The following is a 23,249-nucleotide window of genomic DNA, read 5'->3' on the forward strand; positions in this document are numbered from 1 at the left end:
GGAATCCAGCAGAATTGACACCATTCATTTGTGGGAATGGGAACAACCTGAATGGGTGTGACATTTAAGCAAGCCCCTACCTGCGCAGGCTATCTGGTAAGAAGTGTATGCCTTTTCTATGTTAGTTTACTCTTCTTAGGTATTAACACATCTCCATGGAGGGACTGCTGGTGGTACTGGCCCATCTAGTGGTGGTGTCTATGAATAGGATTGTGGGCCTGTCTATTTTAAAGGTATTATATTAAAAGTTACATTTTACTACTGCCCATTTTACTACTTACTCTATTTATCTCTAGAGACTGCCTCTGGATACCTCATCTTTGCTGAACAGTATAACCTTGGATTGGACCCTGGAAATCCTGACGTCTCATCCCTAGGTACCACGTTACACGGACTAATACTGCGCATATGAACAATGGCCTGGTCACTGGCTGTCCCCTTGGCATTTCCCTGCACAGGTTATTATTCGGGTTGGTTACCTGTATATGCTTACTGGTTTGGACTGTACTGCTGTTTATTGCTTGGGGTTGCTTGGGGTTCTGCACCATTACATTTATGTAGTGGATCCAGATATTGAAACCACCACTATCCTATAATATACAATGTCTACAAATAATTCTCAAGCTGCTAAATATTCCTTTGTGAAGCAGTTCAGAGGCTTCAGTTTTGTTTCAAAACAATGTTTGATATTCGCTTACATTTCAGCTGGCCATCGCAGCGCACTTAAAGGGTTCTTTCTCAGCAGCCTTTATTTTGTAGTCTGAAGTCTCAGCTGGTAATTCTAATGCATTTATTCTAAGAGGAGAAGGCTCATGTAAGGAGGGAATTGTTTCTTGGATGACACAGAAAGAAAAGACAGATTGTTTCTTGTTTTCTGTCCCTGTACACATTACAAACTGGCACCAGTGCCATCACTGAGAAATTATAAACACTGTCTGGAGAAAACAAACCATCCTCAGCATGAAAGGAACATTAGAAATATTTTAGTTTCATAGTCATAGCATATGAATTGGCGTCTGTTCTCAACTGATTCATAAAGAAAAAGTAAAAACAATAAATAGGAATAAATAGAAGTGAATTTATCCATTAAATCAATATTTGTTATTTTTTGTTTGTTTTCTGTTCTTCTGACCAATCACAAGACCGGAAAATGAAGTGATGATGTGAATCTAGCCTTAGACCGATCATGCTGAAAATGAAAGTTTGCTGAGCCAAGGCTGGGGACTGCTGGCCAATGATCATCTTTCTCAATGAGGCTCTGGGTGTAAATGTAGTATTAACGTGGCATAAATAGACATCATAGAAGGTGACAACATTTAGGGCAACATTTCTTTAGGGGCAAAGAGCTGAAATGAAGATATAGGAATGGTCATTAAACTATTGAACCACCAGTGATTTAATTAGAATCAATGGGTAATGTGGAAATGGGTAATGTAGGACTGGATACTGCATAATTGATCATTAGGTACTGCTCAGAACTACACTAATGGCAAAGGCCAGCATCTATATCCAGGGCCTCATTTTTTAAAATACCCCACTACCTTTACTATTCACAAGTACACAAATCAAAAAGAACACAGACCTTAAAAGGATATCTGTCACATTGAACATGGTCCCTGTCATGATGCCTGATCTCTGGGTAGCATGAAATAGAGCACGAGGCGCTGAGCAGATTGAGATATATATATATATATATATATATATATATTGTGGTACAAGATTCAGTATAAGTATAATTCATTTATTTAAATACCTGGTCTTTCTATTCTTTGGAGTCCTTTAGGCGGTCTTAGTGGTTTACAGTCTTCCCAATATTAATGTGCCTTCATACATGGCAGATTTAGCTACAGAAACTGAAAATCATTTCCATTCATGTGAATGGAACTTTCAGAAACAACCCCATTCAGATAAATTGAACTTTTCAGATGCAGAGTAGAACCACCAACTGGACTCCTGAGCATAGAAAGAATAGTGACTTAAATGAATAAAATACAAGTTATGCTGAATCATGTCCAACAAAACTGCAATTCAATTTGTTCATCTCCTCCTTTTCTATACCATGCTGCCCATGATAGGACCGTAGGTACAATGTGACTGGTCCCTTTATATATTTATGTATGTATGTATTAGCTAAACAAACAGACATACAATAAAATAATGGTGTACCGTTTGTTGTAGTTGCAGTTTTTTCTTACTATGCTGTTCAATAGAAATCTAATTAGATTAGACTAAAATTTGCCACATTTAATTACTGTAATAAATACTATGCAGAAGTTTTAAGCAGGTATGGAAAAAATGCTGCAGAGTAAGTCCTCTTGCCCTCGAACGTAAGGGCTTCGTGCCCGTGCTGTGGATCGCAATGCACGGGCACCGACCATGGGGCAGCCGCATGTGGATCGCGGACTCATTCACTTGAATAGAGTCCGCGATCCGTCCGTTCTGCAAAAAGATAGAACAGGTTCTATTTTTTTGCACAACGGAAGCACAGAACGGAACACCACGGAAGCACTCCGTAGTGCTTCCATGGGGTTCCGTTCGGTGCTTCCGTTCCACACCGTACCGCATCTACGGATATGCAGACCCCTTCAAGGAAATGGGTCCGCATCCGTGATGCAGAATGAACACGGCCGGTGCCCCGTGTATTGCGGAACCCGCCGTATGTGGGCCGCAATACGGCCACGGGAGCACTACGGCAGTGTACAAGAGGCCTAAGAATGCTTTCAAAAGTATATGTTAGTTTATTTTTCTCAATTAACAAAATGCAAAGTGAATAAACAAAAGAGAAATGTAAAACAAATCAATATTTGGAGTAACCACTCTTCGCCTCCAAAATAGCATCAGTTCTTCTAGGTGCACCTGCACACAGGTTATTTGTTCCAGACATCTTTGAAAACTAACCATAAATCTTCTGTGGCTGTAGGCTTGCACAAATCCTTCTGTCTCTTCATGTAATCCCAGACAGAATGTTTTTTAAACTGATTATAGTTTTTAATATTGGCTGTATACTTGGAGTTGTTGTCCTTTTGCAGAATAAATTTGGAGCCAATCAGATCCCTCTCTCATGGTGTTGCATAATGGATAAGTATCCACCTGTATTTCTCTACATTGAGGAAACAGTTAATCCTGATCAAATCCCCAACTCCATTTTATGAAATGCTGTCCCAACTTGCGATCACCTCCACCATACTTCACTGACAGTCGTTATTGTATCACTTTCTAGCCCTTTAATGAGCATTGGCAATCTGCCTTTTGCTACAGCCAGATATTTAAAATTTTGAGTAATCAGTTCGGAGCTTCTACTGTGATTTTTCTGAACCCCATTTCCTATGTTTTTGTGCTCCTTGTTTCCACTTCGAAGGTATGGCTTTTTGTCTATAATTCTTCCATGAGACCACTTCTGTCTGGCTAGACTGCTTAAACCAGTAGATAGGTGTACCTTGGTCTCGCTGATTTTTGCAAGTTCTGAGCTGATGGCACTGCTGGAACTCTTTCTTTTTCAAAGAAAAGTAAGCATGATGAGGGAAATGTATCATACATCAGCATTTTACACCAGTCTATGATATTCCCTGCACTGCGCAGGCCTCATCTTAAATTAGGCACATCCTCTAGCAGTCCAGGCATCTCAATTGAAATCTAAGGCAGCTCAGGGCTTCTGTAGATTTCTACCTTCATTTAAACCAGAAAACTGGTGTAAATGAAGATAAATGTGCCACACCACTGGCCCCACCCCTCCCTAGCCATGCCACTGGCCCCACCCCTCCTTAGCTATGCCATTGGGCCCACCCCCTCCCTAGTCCTTCTCTCTTCATAGTGCTGAGGGTGACGTAGAGACACCATTTGCAACAAAACTTGTCTCAAGTGGTGTTTAAAAAGTAGCAAACATGGGGTTTGCAACTTTTTTAAGCCAGAAAAGTGGTGTTGGGGGAATGATAAATTCCCCTTGATGTGTTTTTTACCACTGCACTAAGTCTCCTTGGTTAACGATGGATCAGTGTCCAGCCCCTTTTCCCTTTGGAATGCTCATAAGGCATTCATCCGAGGGTTGTTTATTCAGGCCGGCTCTAAAGCCAAGAAAGATAGAGAGGAGCGGACAAATAGCTTGATTACAGAGATCAAGCTTCTAGAATCTAATAATAAAACAGACCCCTCTCCTATTATAACAACTCAAATACAAAATCTCTGCCTTCAACTAAAAGCGCATCTCCTTTATAAATATGAAAAAGATCTAAAAATGATCCGTGCAACGTACTATGCACAGGATAACAAATCGGGGAAACTGCTTCCCTGTAGATTGAAAGAGAGAAGTGCTAAGATTAAGATTCCGTTTATTACGTCAAAACCGGCCCAAAAAAAGATTATGGATCCGCAAGGAATAGCAAACTCCTTCCAAAACTTCTATAGAACCCTTTACAACCTGAAACCACCATCAGATAAAGCCCCTTTAACATCTGTAGCTATAGAACAGTTTCTGAATTCTCTTGACCTTCCACATCTTACTGAGGCGCAATTAGCGAAATTAAATTCTCCAGTGACAGAACAAGAAATTCTAGACGTTATTGTGAAACTCCCTAATAACAAAGCCCCAGGACCAGACGGGTTCTCAAACGAGTACTATAAGGTATTCCAAAAAGAACTTTCTCCCTACCTGTGCCAATTCTTTTTAGAAATAGTGAGAACTAGCCGGCCCCCGAAGGAGACATTGGAGGCAATCATAATTGCCATACCGAAAACTGACCCTCCTTCAGATGATGTGGGGAGTTACCGCCCGATCTCGCTGTTAAATACAGATTTAAAAATATACGCAAAAATTTTGGCGGGTCGGATAGCCCCTTACATCACATCCCTTACTCATGTAGATCAAGTGGGATTTGTGAGAGGTAGGCAAATACAGGATAATATTAGGCGGACACTAAATATTATGGATTATGCTCAGAAGCTGAAAATTCCAGCTCTTCTGGTCACTCTGGATGCCGAGAAGGCGTTTGACCGTATTAATTGGCGGTTCGCCTTCTCGGTACTATCAAGGATGGGATTTTCTGGGGCCATCCTGGCGGCTATTAGAGCACTTTATACTCAACCTAACGCTAGAGTGTGGGTTAATGGCGCGCTCTCAGATTCTTTTGATATATCTAACGGTACCCGCCAGGGCTGCCCCTTATCCCCCTTGATTTTCATTTTGACCATAGAGCCGTTAGCCCTAGCTCTACGCCAATCCTCGGAGATAGAGGGAATCAATATAGGAGGAACGGAACATAAAGTTAGTTTATACGCAGACGACATTATTTTGACGTTGTCAAACCCCCAGAGGTCCCTTACAGCTGCTATAAATATTATATCTAGATTTGGAGATCTTTCCTTTTATAAATTAAATCATACAAAATCCCAGGCTCTCCCAATAAATATCTCTGCCATCCAGATGAAGATATTAAAAGATAGCTTCGGTCTGGATTGGCAGGATACCCAGATTAACTATCTGGGAATAAAGCTGACAGATTCGTTTAAAAAGCTGTATGCTGCAAATTACCTTCCACTTTTGGAGATTTTAGAGAAAGATCTTGATAGTCTGGGTAAATTTGAGATTTCTTGGGTAGGTCGTATTGCATCCTTCCAGATGTTTACCCTTCCTAAATTATTATATATATTTAAGGCACTCCCCATTACCCCTCCAATTAGCTTCTTTATGAAGTGTACTCAGATAATTAATGCTTTGGTCTGGAAAAGGCACAGACCCAGGATAGCTACTACAATATTGCAGAGATCTAAAGCTCGAGGTGGGCTGGGCCTTCCGAATATTTACGAGTATTTTCTAGCTACACAGATATCTCAGCTAAGAGAATGGTGGATGGACAATCACACCAAACAGTGGGTACATATTGAAGCAACTCTATCGCCGGGTAATAATCTCAAAAATCTTTTATTGGCTGCTCTTTATCCGACATTTAACCGCCCACCGCTCCCGACATTAGTATCCATGTCATTGGATAATTGGTCCCAATATCATAAAAGATGCATAAGCAAATCCGGACCATTCCCACCCGATACTCCTATAACGGTACTTAACTATCTTATCCCAAACCTTTCGATTTCCTCTTGGGCGTTGAAAGGACTAGATCTTTTATCTAAACTTTTTGTTCTGGACACCTTTTGCTCTTTTGAATACCTTTATGAACAGTTCCTGATTCCACACACAGATTTCTACAAATACCTATGCATTAGGCACTTTTTTTCGGTTAAAGCTTCCATGGATCTTGTGTGTAATCGGGAAGTCTTTAAACTTTGGTCACTTCCCCTTCCCCAGGGTACACAACTGCGGCCTCTGTATATGATACTTGGAGATAAGGGATCTTTTGTTAAAACGATTCCGCTGCTCACTTGGGAGAAGGAACTGGGGTTGGTTTTCTCTGATGAGCAGTGGTCTTCGGCTTTTTCCTTTATCTCCAAGAATACTCGATGTGCTTTGCATTATGAGTCTCTAATGAAAACCATATTGAGATGGTATTATACCCCTGACCGTCTAAGCCATTTCTTCCCTGGTTCCTCACCCTTGTGCTGGAGGGGATGTGGACAAAGAGGCACGCTATACCATGTCCTCTGGTCCTGTCCTAGGCTACGGGGTATATGGAGCACTATATTTTCTGTTGCCTCGGACTTGTTGGGTCTCCGTCTTCTGCCCTCCCCTTCATTGGCCCTCTTATGGATGGATTTGACTAAGATGCCCTGCGATTCAAGGGTGGTACTTGGTCATCTCTTTCTCTCAACTAAATTGGTTATAGCAAAAAATTGGAAAACCCAGAATGTTCCTAGCTTGGGGGAGGTTATTCGGAAATTAAATTCTACCTATATACATGAGATGGTGGTGGCGGGATCCGGAGACTCACTAGCGAGATTTGAGAGGGAATGGAGCAAGTGGAGGTTCTCTCCTCTTGCAGTAGCATATCCTAATTAAGATATTTGTAAGATATTGAGGGGCTGTTGACGAGATGAAATTAGAATACACTTTTATTGAATGATTGCACTGTATTTTTATTTATTTTATCTTTATAATTTGTTTGCTGTACATCGATTGCTGTATTATCCTCGGCTAAGTTAGTGCTGTCAAGGTCGCTACGAAAAACACCAATTGTAGAGCCGTTTTCTTTGCTTTATTTATGATTATGTATGTCTTTAAAACCAATAAAAAACTATTGAGAATAAGTCTCCTTGGTTGACCACTTCTGTCCTCAATGCTAAAAAATATAGGCAAATACTTATCTATCACGCAATACCATCAGGGAGGCATCTGATTGGCTCCATATTTAACACCAAACATACTGTGCAGCCAATGTCTTTTAAGAACTATCCTAAACATAAAGAACAACAAGCAGGAGGTGATGAAATGACCCCCACAAAGCCCTGATCTAAATATAATTGAGTCTGTCTGGGATTACAAGAAGAGACAGAAGGATTTGAGTAAGCCTACATCCACAGAAGATCTGTGGTTACTTCTCCAAGATGTTTTGAACCACCATTCGCTCATCTCTAATTGGGTTGAAAACATATCACCTTTTAAGTTTGTTCAAATTGTGGTACTTCAATTATACATGTAGGGTAACAAATATGAACATTTTATATAGTAGTTACATGAACTTGTACTTTCCTTTGAATATCTGCATCATAAATACCCTGGAAAGGGATGATTTTGTTAGCTTATTATTTAACCTACAGAATATATAACAGCATGATATGTGTACCTTTTAAGATGACTAGATGGAGTCTGCCCTTTGTCAAAAACAAGACATAGCAGAATGTCTTGTCTATATTTAACATTATCCACCTGGGTGTGCAGCCTGACTCTGGATTTTACTCTTGTCTTTATGACCTCTGCTTTTATGATGAAGGTTGATAGAAGTCTGTCTGACTCCATTTCTCTTTATATTGACTCTGCCTGAAAATTTTGATTTGTAATTCCATACCTTGCCTGTGTGCTTTGCTTCCTTGGTGTGTCTTTCTAAGTCAGTAAATGCCCTGTTTTTGCAATGTTTATGATATTATCTTGCACTCAATTTTACTTTGGATATTTTGTCATATGCATTTCCTGGGATTTGAATGTCTTGGTTTTCTGGTTTTAGTGCCTGTTTATGTTATGTTACTATGTTTTGGAGTTTGACCTGTCAGTAAATCAGTACTATCGTTGAGCATTGAGGAACTGTACAATTTCAACTCTAACAATAGAGAGCTTAAACATGTTATATCCATGTGATTGAATGCATTACTTCATCTGACCATATAGGTCAAAGACATTTTACTTTAAAAAAATAGCTTTTTTATACCTGTGATATTGAATGCATAGTTTAAAGATATTTTACTGAAAACATTTCATTATTACCAAAGTAAAGGATCAATACCAGTTTGCAGTGTGCTTGTAGAAGGAGAGGGACATTTAATTGAGTCTCTGTCTTAAAATTATAGAAAGCCACAGTTCTCCCTGGCTTTTGATAGGTGCCACATTATTATTGAGAACAACAATGATTAGATTGTCGACTGGATGGCACACTGCTCTTCTCACTCACAGCAGGATAATGTAGATTTTAGGTCTGAATCTGACTCTGTGCTTTGGAGCCAAGGGTCAGAGCATTCCTAATTAGTGTTGATCGAGCACCAAAGTGCTCGAGTGCTCGAGTAGAACACTTTGGGATGCTTGGGTGTTCTACAGATCACCCGAACACAATGGAAGTCAATGGGAGAACCCGAGCATTAAACCAGGCACCCCCTGCTCTGAAGAGGGGAGGGTGTCTCGTTCATTGGAAAAGGTCATAAATTGATGAAAACACCACCGGAATGGTTCGGAAACAGCATGGGGAGGATGTCTGGATGCATCTTGGACTCCCAGGTCGCTGCTGGGAATGATGTTGTCTGTGTAGTACGCCACTTTTACAGACTGACAATAATACGCACCAAACCGAAGATAAAATCAATTTTAGAGGAAAAAATGTTAGGAAACATTTTTTCCTGTATATTTACTTGTATATAAAGTGCAAGTGCTGCCAAAAATTCCAAGGAAGAGGCACTCCGATACAACCTGTATATCACATAAAGGAGGGCCTCATTCTGATTGTGGTACAATTGTTCATGTAGTGGGACTCCTACACTCATAAAGCCTATGCACTAAGTGAAAGGGCTACCAAAAATTACAAGGAATCGGCACTCCAATACACCCTTTATTACACATAAAGGGGGGCATCATACACACCCTTGAAAAATTATGATTGATAGCATGCTGGTGACCCTCAAAAACATTAGGAGCAAGGGCCTGCTGGTGACCCTCTAAAACATTAGGGGCGAGGGCCTGCTGCTAATCTGACCATCTAAAAAATTAGGAGTGAGGGTCTGATACTGAACTGACCCTCTAAAACATTAGGGATGAGGGTCTGCTGCTGAGCTGACCATCTAAAACATTAGGGCCGAGGGCATGCTGCTGAGCTGACCATCTAAAACATTATGGGCGAGGGCCTGCTGGGGGTCTGCTGCTGAGCTAACCATCAAAACATTAGGAGCGAGGGCCTGCTGCTGAGCTGACCCTCTAAAACATTAGGATCGAGAGCAGCCTAATAAGCATGTTGATATGATGGAAAAGGAGGAGGCGGATGAGAAAAGGAAGATTGAGCCACCTTTTTTGTGGTGGAAGGGGTGCATGGAAATACAGTGTATTCAATACACTAGAAAAGCCACATTTAAAGTGCCTTTATGTTCAGCCGCTTTCCTCTGGTGGAGCAGATAAGTCAGGGGCAATCGAGGCCTTGTTCATTTTGATAAGAGTCAACCTGTCAGCATTTTCAGTTGACAGGCGGATGCACTTATCAGTTATTATGCCCCCGCAGCACTAAATACCCGCTCTGACAAAATGCTGGCAGCAGGGCAGGCCAGCACCTCTAAGGCGTAGAGCACCAGTTCGTGCCACGTGTCAGCTTGGACACCCAATAGTTGTAAGGCACAGAGGGATCACTGAAGACGCTGACACGGTCTGCTACGTACTCCACTATCTTCCAAAACTTTTCCCTCCTTGTGACACTAGGCTGCGCATCAGGGTGAGGGTGCTGGCGGGGTGTCATGAAACTGTCCCAAGCTTTGGAGAGTGTTTTCCTGCCTCTGGAACTGCTGTGTGTTCTCCTTGTCTCCCCTTCTCGGTTGCCCAAGGAACTACTTACTCTGCTGCCTGCGTTGTCAGATGGAAATTTTTGGAGCAATTTTTCCACAAGGACCTTCTGGTATTGCACCATTTTGCTAGTCCTCTCCACCACAGGAATGAGAGATGAGAAGTTCTCTTTGTAGCGGGGGTCAAGAAGAGTGAACAACAGTAAACGGTGTTGGCAAAAATGCATATAAAGCAAGGATCACGGGAAAGGCAGCATAACATAAAGTCAACCATGTGTGCCGGAGTCCCAACAGACAAGACTTCGCTCTCCTCATCAGGAGGATGACTCTCAATCTCCTCATCCTCTTCCTCCTCTTCAGCCCATCCACGCTGAACAAATAGAATAAACCTGCTATGTGTACAACCCTTTGTAGCGGAGGCAGCCATCTCCTGCTCCTTCTCATCATCCAATTCGCGCTGAGAAGATGAATTGAGGGTGGTCTGGCTATCACCCTGTGTACTGTCTTCCCTCATTTCCACCTCTTCCACATGCAAAGCGTCCGACTTCATTGTGAGCAGCGAGCATTTCAGTAGACACAGAAGTGAAATGGTTACGCTGATAATAGCGGCATCACCGCTCACCATCTGTGTTGATTCCTCAACATTGCGTAAAACCTCACAGAGGTCAGACATCAATGCCCACTTGTCACTTGTGAAGAGCGGAAGCTGACTGGAAAGGTGACTACCATGTTGCAGCTGGTATTCCACTACTGCCCTCTGCTGCTTACAAAGACTGGCAGACATGTGGAAAGTGGAGTTCCAGCGCATGCTCAAGTCGCACAACAGTTGGTGAGCTGGCAATTGCAAGCGCTGCTGCAGCATTGCGAGACCGGCGGCAGCTGTAAATGACTTTTGGAAATGGGCACACACGCGGCGCACCTTCACCAGTAGCTCAGGCAAATTGGGGTAGCTTTTGAGAAACCGCTGAACCACTAAGTTGAACATGTGGGCTAGGCATGGTATTTATGTGAGTTTGCCGAGATCCAAAGCCGCCACCAAGTTACGGCCATTATCAGACACAACCACGCCTGGTTGTAGGTTGAGTGGCGAGAGCCACAGCTCAGACTGGTCCCTTACACCCTGCCACAATTCTGCGGAGGTTTGCTGTTTGTCACCTAAGCAAATTAGTTTCAGCACGGCCTGTTGCCGCTTCCCCACTGCAATGGTACACTGCTTCCAGCTACTGACTGATGGCTGACTGGTGCTGCAAGATGAGAATTCAGAGGTGGAAGTGGAGGTGGAGGAGGAGAAGGGAGGGTTGCAGCCACTAATGTAGGTAGTGTCGGAAATCCTGATGGACGTAGGGCTCGCAATCCTTGGTAGCACCTGTGCCATCCCAGGGTATGACTCTCTCCCGGCCTCCACAGTGTTCATCCAGGTTGCCGTCAGGGAAATGTAGCGTCTCTGGCCAAAAGCACTTGTCCATGTGTCAGTCGTTAAGTGGACCTTTCCAATAACTGCGTTAGACAGGGCACGGGTGATGTTACGGTACACATGCTGGTGTAAGGTCGGAACAACACATCGGGAAAAATAGTGGCGGCTGGGGACTGAGTAACGACGGACCACTGCCGCCACCAGGCTACGAAAAGCCTCAGTGTCAACAAGCCTCAGTGTCAACAATTTGGAAAGGTGCGAATTTAGTGCTATGACCTGTGGGTGGGTGGCTGGGTATTTGCGCTTTTGTTCAAAGGCCTGAAGTATGGACATCTGTACGCTGCGTTGGTACACAGAAGTGGATATGCTAGCTGATGGTGCTTGAGAAGGTCCAGGTGCAGGGCGGGTGGCATCCGGGCCTGCGTCTTGGACAGGGGATTGGCCAGCACGTAACACAGGGGAAGAGGAGGCAGTAGTGTGACCCGCAGACACTGATTGTGGACCCAGGCGTTCGGCCCACCTATTGGGGTGCTTTGATACCATGTGGCGGATCATGCTGGTGGTGAGGTTGCTAGTGTTCACTTTTTGGTGCTCATTTTGTTACGGCACTGGTTGCAAATGACAATTCTTTTATCGTCCGCACTTTCCTCAAAAAAGCGCCATAATGCAGAACACCTATCCCTTGGCAAGGGAGATTTCTGCAAGGGGGTGCTCCAGGGAACAGTTGTGGGGCTGTTTCGTGTGGCCCGCCTTCTCCTTTTTGCCACCCTACTGCCTCTTCTAGCCTGTTGCGGCTCTCCTCGCTCGGCTTGCCACCTTCCTAGCTTGGGTCAGTGATTTCTTCGTCCACCACCTCCTCTTCCACTTCCACACTCTGGTCATCCTCCTGACTTGTTGACCTAACAAGAACCACACTTATTGACAACTATGTCTCATCCTCATCATGAACCTCTTGAGACAATAATTGCGGTTGACTTATTGGCAACTGTGTCTCATCATCATCATCATCCACCTCGTGAAACACTAATTGCTGTTCCCCACCGTCATCTTTTTCTGACTGTGGATGCTCAAGAGTGTGGGATCACTTGCTTGCCAAGACTCTCCATGGTGGGAAGAAGGAGGATCAGGGTGAGGATTCTGTTGACCAGATTCTTGGCTACTGAGACTGGACTTTGTGGAAAACAGGGTGGTGCTTAAGCGACTGGAAGCATTATCTGCTGCAATCCAACTGACTACCTGGTCGCACTGGTGTGACTTTGAGAGTGGTGTCCTGCACCACCCTGCAAACTAGGACATGAAGCTAGGTATCATGGATGACTAGGTTGTTTCTTGTGCTCTGGCAGCAGGCACAGTTTCACCTCGCCCAGGGCATGGCCTCTGCATGCACTATCAGCAGCACGGCCACTTCCTCATCCCTTACTTCTCGCCTTGAGCATATTAAATGGTATATATGCTGGCAAGTATGTCACACGTAGAGTAGCACAGGTTTTGTAAGTGTATGCGCAAATAAATTAAACTGAATGTCACAGATATTTAGGATGCTCAAACGTTATACAGGAGATGTAGCGCAGGTAATGTCGCTGTCCCTAGCAGCGAAAAAATTCAACTGAATGTCACTGATATTTTAGATGCTCAAACGTTATACAGGAGATGCAGCGCAGGTAATGTCGCTGTCACCAGCGGTGAAAAAATTAAACTGAATGTCACTGATATTTATGATGCGCAAACGTAATACAGGAGATGTAGCACAGGTAATGTCGCTGTCACCAGCGGAGAAAAAAATTAAATTTAATGTCACAGATATTTTGGATGCTCAAACGTTATACAGGAGATGTAGCACAGGTAATGTCGCTGTCACCAGCGGCGAAAAAATTTAACTGAATGTCACAGATATTTAGGATAATCAAACGTTATACAGGAGATGTAGCAGAGGTATTGTCGCTGTCACCAGAGGCGAAAAAATTTGACTGAATGTCACTGATATTTTGGATGCTCAAACGCTATACAGGAGATGTAGCGCAGGTAATGTCGCTGTCACCAACGGTGAAAAAATTCAACTGAATGTCACAGATATTTATGATGCGCACACTTTATACAGAAGCTGTAGCACAGGTAATGTCGCTATCACCAGCGGCGAACAAATGAAACTGAATGTCACTGATATTTATGATGCGTAAACGTTATATACAGGAGATGTAGCACAGGTAATGTCGCTGTCACTAGCGGCGAAAAAATGAAACTGAATGTCACTGATATTTTGTATGCTCAAACGTTATACAGGAGATGTAGCGCAGGTAATGTCGCTGTCACCAGCGGTTGAAAAATTAAAATGAATGTCACTGATATTTATGATGCACAAATATTATATAGGAGATGTAGCGCAGGTAATGTCCCTGTCCCAAGCGGTGAAAAAATTAAACTGAATGTCACTGATATTTATGATGCGCAAACGTTATACAGGAGATGTAGCGCAGGTAATGTCGCTGTCACCAGCCGCGAAAAAAATGAAACTGAATGTCACTGATATTTATGATGCGTAAACGTTATACAGGAGATGTAAAGCAGGTAATGTCGCTGTCACCAGCGGTGAAAAAATTTAACTGAATGTCACTGATATTTATGATGCGCAAACGTTATACAGGAGATGTAGCACAGGTAATGTCGCTGTCACCAGCGGAGAAAAAAATTTAAATGAATCTCACTGATATTTTGGATGCTCAAACGTTATACAGGAGATGTAGCACAGGTAATGTCGCTGTCACCAGCGGCGAAAAAATTGAACTGAATGTCACAGATATTTAGGATGATCAAATGTTATACAGGAGATGTAGCAGAGGTATTGTCGCTGTCACCAGAGGCGAAAAAATTTGACTGAATGTCACTGATATTTTGGATGCTCAAACGTTATACAGGAGATATAGCGCAGGTAATGTCGCTGTCACCAGCAGAGAAAAAATTAAACTGAATGTCACTGATATTCAGGATGTGCAAACGTTAAACAGGAGATGCAGCACAGGTAATGTCACTGCCACCAGCAGTGAAAATATTAGACTGAATGTCACTGATATTTATGATGCGCAAACATTATACAGGAGATGTAGCGCAGGTAATGTCGCTGTCACCAGAGGCGAAAAAATTTAACTGAATGTCATTGATATTTATGATGCGTAAACGTTATACAGGAGATGTAGCGCAGGTAATGTCGCTGTCACCAGGGATGGGTCCACTCCCCCTCTTCTGGGCTGGCATTAAATGACCCACAAAACCCTTTAGGGTTTATAGCTCCAGACCAGAACGTCACGGGGGATAGTTCTGGGACCAACAGATCCGCTTGAGTTCCGGCTACAAGTACAGTCCAAACATGATACTGTTATTGGGTTTCTGTGGGGAGATATGTATATCTCCCTTCTCTGGCATCCCACCACCAAGCTAAGACCATGGGCATGTTCATCGTGGCCACCGGGACACAAATATGTATCCGGTTTGCGCCTGTGATGGCCGTGCAATTAATAATTCCTTATAAATCACTGGTTCCATGCTGTCTGCTAGATTTGATTGAACCGGGGAATGGCTTAGACCACCTGCAGGGAGGTTTTCCTGCAGGATCCATGCTGTTTGAATGGGGTGTGAAATTATAAACAAAGGTGGCCTGCAAGAAGTTCTCTTCCATATGGCTGGGGCTTTGAAGCAGGGCCCTCCTGTGGAGTTCACTACCTCTGCTATATGAAAGCTAATGGTGGGTGTGTGTGGACATGGATGACAGTAAATATTAATCCGTATTCCTCATACACGCAATTTAGCGCACATTGTGCTAATATATTTCGCAGCCAGATAAAACAATAGTCCTTAAAAATACTGTTGGGTCTCTAACACCTTTCAACACTCAAAACTCCCTAAAAAAACAACAACACAATTCCTCTCACTACACTATCTGTCCCTTCTGTCTGAGTCGAACCATGTGTCATAGGGTGCTATATAGCACCCCATGACACGTTCTGGCCAGCCAATCACTGTAATGCCAGTAACCAACATGGTTACGGCATTACAGTGAGTGGCACTACTTCCCTGCACGCTTATTAGCTGCTCGCCCAACACTATTCCTCATGCATCTCCTTGCGACACCAAACCTTTCAGTTGCATCCTGTTTTCAATGTCCCCTCCTAGTGGGGCACCTTTCCTACAAGTGGCAACAAAATCCCTTGTACTATGAGAAATACTCAATCAGAGTCTTCCTGTTAATGACTTATATGAGAAGCAGGGAGAAAAAACTTAAAGGGCTTCTGTCACCCCACTAAAGTCTTTTTTTTTGGGCAACTTAAATTCCTTATACTGCGATATACGTATCAATATATAGTGCTGTTACTCATTTTCGTTCAGTAGTTTAATAAAAAAACAGACTTTTATAATATGTAAATTACCTCTCTACCAGCAAGTAGGGTGGTTACTTGCTGGTAGCAGCCGCATCCTCCTTTCATAAAGACGCCCCCTCCTCCTGTTGATTGACAGGGCTAGCGAACGCGCTCGTCCTCTGACTGGCCCTGTCTGCAATTCAAATCCCGCGCCTGTCTTCATTCGGCGCAGGTTGCTCTGAGAGAAGGAGGCTCGCCTCATCAGCACTCCCTCAGTGCGCCTGCGCTGATGACGTCTTCTCTTTCGGTGACGTCATCGGCGCAGGCCCACTGAGGGAGTGCTGAGGAGGCGAGCCTCCTTCTCTCAGAGCGCCTGCACCGAATGAAGACAGGCGCAGGCGATCCAGGTGAGGGAAGTTAGTTTTTGCGGGTGTCTTGAGCTTCATCCCGCAAAACACCTCCCTGGTGAAGTGAGTCTTTATTTTGAGTCTTATAATTTATTCAATATATATCCAATTATGGTTATGTATATCCCCCTCTTCAGGGATGTTTTGATGATTTTATGTCCCCATGATATATTCTCTTATACCATACTGACATAGCATTTGTTAGGTACATTGATAGACTAAAATAATTAACTGCTAGTTATCAGTTAAACTCTACATAATTTCAATCATTTCCTTTAACTGCTCTAAATTACTAATAGGGGTTTGACGCCATTTCTCTGGTTATACTCCCCCTTTTTTATCCTTCTCAATTCATCTATGCAACGATTATTCGTACATATATAACCACTGTTGGCAGCCTTCCCACAGTTCCAACCGTTTCATCCTGTCCAGCCCATAGGCGCTCTGCAGTTATTCTCTGATCCCTCTGAGTTCCACCCAGGGGTTTCTTTGAATAACACTCTCTTTTAAAGGGCTTCTGTCACCGCACTAAAGTCATTATTTTTTTTTGGGCTACTTAAATTCCTTATACTGCGATATATCAATATATAATGCTGTTGCTCATTTTCGTTCAGTAGTTTAATAAAAAAACGGACTTTTAGAATATGAAAATTACCTCTCTACCAGCAAGTAGGGCGGCTACTTGCTGGTAGAGAGGTAATTTACATATTATAAAAGTCCGTTTTTTTATTAAACTACTGAACGAAAAAGAGTAAGAGCATTATATATTGATATATCGCAGTATAAGGAATTTAAGTAGCCCAAAAAAAAATAATGACTTTAGTGCGGTGACAGAAGCCCTTTAAAAGAGAGTGTTATTCAAAGAAACCCCTGGGTGGAACTCAGAGGGATCAGAGAATAACTGCAGAGCGCCTATGGGCTGGACAGGATGAAACGGTTGGAACTGTGGGAAGGCTGCCAACAGTGGTTATATATGTACGAATAATCGTTGCATAGATGAATTGAGAAGGATAAAAAAGGGGGAGTATAACCAGAGAAATGGCGTCAAACCCCTATTAGTAATTTAGAGCAGTTAAAGGAAATGATTGAAATTATGTAGAGTTTAACTGATAACTAGCAGTTAATTATTTTAGTCTATCAATGTACCTAACAAATGCTATGTCAGTATGGTATAAGAGAATATATCATGGGGACATAAAATCATCAAAACATCCCTGAAGAGGGGGATATACATAACCATAATTGGATATATATTGAATAAATTATAAGACTCAAAATAAAGACTCACTTCACCAGGGAGGTGTTTTGCGGGATGAAGCTCAAGACACCCGCAAAAACTAACTTCCCTCACCTGGATCGCCTGTAGAATCTTAGGAAGAAACGGCAGTTCCATAATCGGTGCTTCTTGTCAATTCCTTTATTCCTTTATGGCTATGTTACAGATAATACAAATGGATCCGTTCTGAATGGATGCATGCGGTTGTATTATCTGAACGTAAGCGTTTGTGCAGAGCCATGACGGATCCGCACCAAATGCGAGTGTGAAAGTAGCCTAAATCGTTTCTATTATTCAGACCTAAAAGGCCCATAGCCTTGGCTTTGATAATCCAACTAGCCTCCTTTCGTAGCAATTGAGTATGTCTATTATCCCCTGTTGGTAATTAGGGTAATAGTTCTAAACCTGAAACTGTCAAAACCCTGGGGTCGCTTCCATGTACCTCTCTGACATGTTTAATCAACCATGGACATCCTTTAACGAATGTCACAGAGTAAAAATGTTCTCCTATTCTCTCAAATAATGGTCTGATAGTTTTACCGATATAGAAGCAGCCACAGGGACACATTATCAAGTATACCAAGAACCTGCTTCTACATGTAATAAGATGGTCAACCCTGTGCTGCAAACCTCCAAAACATGCTGTTTGATACTGGGGATTATACTTACAAAATGAACAATTCCCACATCTACGGTTGCTTTTGGGTACATATTCCTTAAGCCATGTGTCTGGCCACCTTTCTGAATATCTACTCCTCACCAACCTATCTTTCAAGGTATGGCTACGCCTAAATGCAACTATGGATTTGTTCTGTGTTAGGCCCTTCAGGGACTCATCCTTACTCAGTATGTCCCAATTATGATATATGGCTTTCCGAATGTCATCTGCCATAGGACTATATTTAAATGGGAAGATAAATTTGTGTGATATCTTGTCTTTTATCTTTTTTTAAAGTTTCATTTCGTGACAATAGATCATCTTGTGTAAATTGTGAATCCTTTAACATAGCCTGATGGAGGTTTCTGAGTGGATAGCCTCTTCTCATTAAACGTTTTGTTAAGTCTATAGCCTGGGACTTAAAGTCCTCCTCCCCCCGGCTATTGATTCTCCTAAGTCTTATGAATTGGCCATACGGCACTGCTGATTTCACACTTTGGGGGTGAAAACTATCATAATGCAACATGGAATTGGTTGCAGTATGTTTTCTATAACCCCTGGTAACCAGTTGGTTTTCCTCCACCACCACCAGAACATCAAGAAATTCAAGTTCTTGACCCCCAAATTTATAGGTGAATTTCATGTTCATCTGGTTATATTCATTGAGATGGTCAATGAACTCGCTAAATTAGGATTCTGTGCCTGACCAGACGATAAATATATATCTATGTAGCGTAAAAACAGTTGTATGTGGCGCAAGAATGGGTTACTGAGAGAATAGATGTATTTATCCTCAAATCATGCCAAGAAGATATTTGCAAAGGTGCATGCCACCAGTGTCTTCATCGCTGTACCAAATTTCTGTTTATACCACTAATCCCCAAATCTGAATACATTATTTTCTAAAATAAATTGAAGGGCTTCTCCAACAAATTGAATAAATGTAGAGCTCTTATCTGTCCCTTCAAGAACCTCTTTCACAGCCATTACTCCAATCTCATGTGGAATACTAGTATACAAACTCTCCACATCCAAATTATGTCCATATTGCCAATGAAAATACTTCAGAGCCAGGAGGAAGTCATTTGTGTCCTTCAGATAGGAGGGGATGTTTCTGAGGAGACCATTAAAAGTCAATGGGGGACAGATCCGTTTTCTATTGTGTGTCAGCGTCAAGCAGCGTTTGGGGTCTGCCTCCAGATCGGAATGGAGGCGGAACGGATGCAAACTGATGCATTCTGAGCGGATCCTTATCCATTCAGAATGCATTAGGGCAAAACTGATCCGTTTTGGACCGCTTGTGAGAGCACTGAAATGGATCTCACAAACGGAAACCAAAACGCCAGTGTGAAAGTAGCCTTAAGTGTTTTTTTGTAGGCATCTACAGAGTATTGTACCTAACTAATAGGTCTATGTTTTTATGTATTTGATATGTTACCATCAGGACACTTGTGCGCATGTCAGCGCTGATGGCGTTGATTCATAAAGGTGACGCACTGACGTCACTACGCTAGGAGACCCGAGGAAGCATGTTTCGCGCGAAACGGCCGTCGTCTCATGGTGCCTGTGTGGCGTCCTTGGCCCCTATTGCTCCTCTGCTTTTCTATGCTTTTATCTTCATATTTGTATGTTTTTTCTTCACAAGTCCAGTACATGACATCACAGTCGTGTACTCTGCAGGATTTAGATAAGCTGTGGGCGTTCAAACACAAACATAGGTACCAGGAATCTTTACCAAAATGTAATTTTTCTGTAAGATTAAATTCTTCGCTACACCCTTTGCAACCGTTTTTGTAATAACCCATCACTGAAACTTTTGGCCAGATGTTCATAGTGGTGCAGTTCTGTGCCTTCATTAATATCTAATTCTTCTCTCCTTATCAGGCAAATGTCCGTAGAAATTGTCTAGTCCAGTGTTTCCCAACCAGCGTGCCTCCAGGTGTTGCAAAACTACAACTCCCAGCATGCCTGCACAGCCAAAGGCTGTCCGGGCATGCTGGGAGTTGTAGTTTTGCAACAGCTGGAGGCACGCTGGTTGGGAAACACTGGTCTAGTCATTATGAAAAGGCTCCACAGTGTTTTCTGTAGCTGGTCTCCCTAAGATCAGCTATTGTTTTGTTTGAGTAGTCTCCAAGGCATTGCTCCCTGTTAGCCAGAATCCTACTCCCCACTGATGAGGGGCAACACCCCGAAACAGCTGGCTGTGGATGAATAACTGGCTTAGGTCTTCCCCGTCACATAAAAAAATCCTAAAACATAACATTTATTAGTTAATGCAAATAAAATCCTAATTAGTGTGTGCAAAACTCTCATTTGTATACTGCATCTTTCCTTAACCTCCTACCGATGAGGTAGCCCACGCAGGGGCCGAATATCTTCGTGCACCTCATGACCATATGACTGACCGTGTCATTCTGGTCTGCAGGCTTGATCACTTTATCTAGGTTTGACTTGCCTGACTTCTTACCATCTCCCCTGATGAACTGCCCCATGTCCTGGCAGCGAAACGTGCATGTAGGGATTTGCCTATGCATATTTAGGGACATTTACTATTCCAGAACAGGGACAGGTTCCGGACGGGGTCGTCCTTTTAAGGACGAGTGCCCTGTGGTCAGGTTGCTACCATATCTATAGCATCAGGGTTTGTGTTTAGACAGCCGTAGGGATCACCCTAGGGACCCTACATGCATTAGTCTGACTTGAATTTTCTCATACCCTGTTATTCATCCGACCATCCATACAGGATGAACAACTGCTACAATATCGTGTGGTGGAGCACCTGACGACCTTCCCTGGGTACCGGTAGGACACACTGGTTACCACCATAGTGCCGCCGTGCACTTTAATTATCTTTGTTTCTGATACCGGGATGACTGTGGACCACTCCATCTAGCGGTTCACCTCCATGCTTATCCCTGTATACAGATTTTTTGCACACACTAATTAGGATTTTATTTGCATTAACTAATAAATGTTATGTTTTAGGATTATTTTTTCAGAATTTTGCATATACCCCAGATGATCCAGAGCGCAGATATATATTGATCTGACCTCTATGCTTTACCTTTGATTTTTGCTTCCCCGTCACATCCTTAAAGCTTGTAAAAGAGCGGGATCTTGACATAGGGGCCACTTAATATGGTGGATTTGGTGATCTCTGTAATGGGGACACCCCTTTGGTCGGTTTTCCTTCCTTTGAGGGATATCTGGCTTTCACTGTGTTGAAGACCCATAATTGGGGCTCCACGGTTATTTTGCATTATGAAAATGTGGCGCAGTTAAAATTTTATTTTGCTGCATGATATTTGTACTTCTGACTAGCTGTCCATTTCTTTTTCAATTATTTTTTTTTTTAATTGTATCATTTTCTAAATGACTGTGGCCTTTTCCTGGCACATTCTTTCCTGTATATTTACTTGTATATAAAGTGCAAGTGCTGCCAAAAATTACAAGGAAGAGGCACTCCGATACAACCTGAATATCACATAATGGAGGGCCTCATTCACATTGTGGTACAATTGTTCAGGTAGTGGGACTCCTACACTCATAAAGCCAAAGGGCTGCCAAAAATTACAAGGAACCGGCACTCCAATACACCCTTTATTACACATAAAGGAGGGCATAATACACCCTTGAAAAATTATAATTGATGGCCTGCTGGTGAGCTGACCCTCTAAAAAATTACATGCGAGGGCCTGTAGGTGAGCTGACCCTGTAAAAGATTTTAGGTGCGGGCCTGCTGGTGAGCTGACTGTCACTGCCTGCCCTGTGAGAGATCTGAAAAGATCGGATAGACTTTCAGCATGTGAGTCTATCTGACAGGTCTTTCTGTGTTTCCCTTCTGTTTGTTGTTGTGGGCAGGATCCAACCCTCTCCACAGGTTCTGCTCTTTAGCTGTTTAAGAGGCTCTATTTAAGTCCGCCTCTTACTGCTGACTTTGCAGTTGATATTTTCCTTCTGGAGTTCTATACAGGTTGTTTGTGGATCCTCTACTTCCCGCTCATCTCAAGCTAAGTCCTCCTGTTCTCCTCTTTGTGTGTGTGTTGCTTCTAGGCAGGGGCGGACTGACAACTCATGGGGCCCCCGGGCAATAGGAGATTATGGGGCCCCTGTGTCCCCACCCCAAGCCACACCCACACACAGCCCCACCCACATATCGCACCATGCCGACTCCAGGCTCATGTGGGCCCTTGGGCGATAAAGTCTCAGTGGGCCCCCCTATACAGTGATAACTCTCTGAGTACAGATAATATATTAGATGTCCCCTGCAGTCCCATGTAACAACACAGATAACACAGTGATGGCTATCTGAGTACAGAAAATGAAGTAGTGTTACCTGTATTCCTATGTAAAAACACAGATAACACTAGTCCTGATAATGTGGTAGTGTTACCTGCAGTCCTATATAAAACTACAGATAACACTAGTGTAGATCATGTGGTAGTGTTACCTGCAGTCCTATGTAAAACTACATATAACACGTCATATGTGGTAGTATGCGTTTTTTCGTGTCTGCGCGATTATTTACTACTTCCTCCTCTCTCAAAGATCCTCCAGTTATGCAAGCACTAGTGGGATGCCGTATACTCAAAAGCCGCACCATGTGAACTTCTCCTGACCTTTCTCCTTACCTTCCAATTTGATAGCGCTATGGACCAAGTGATTGCGAAAATTGGGGGCTTTTCTGAAGATAACATCTGGACGATCCGGTATTTCCTTGCCTAACACAGGGTCATTTTTAAGTACTCCCCAGTTTTTTTTTTATTGCGTTCTTCACCAATCCAGCCTGTACAGTATATTGAGTAATAAAAGAGTATCTAAAATCCTTCTTTTCAATCACCAATTTTTTTTCTTTATAGCCTACTATCTCAATTTCTTGGCTACACATACGAAGATCTTCCCTCTTATAGCCTTTTTAAACAAACCCATCTTGTAACAGCTTACTCTGTTCTCTGAAGGTAATTACAGCTGTGCAATTTCGATGAACTTGCACAGATGTAATTACCTTCAGAGA

The sequence above is a fragment of the Bufo bufo genome, chromosome 1 (assembly GCF_905171765.1).
Source record: "Bufo bufo chromosome 1, aBufBuf1.1, whole genome shotgun sequence".
Classification (NCBI taxonomy): domain Eukaryota; kingdom Metazoa; phylum Chordata; class Amphibia; order Anura; family Bufonidae; genus Bufo; species Bufo bufo.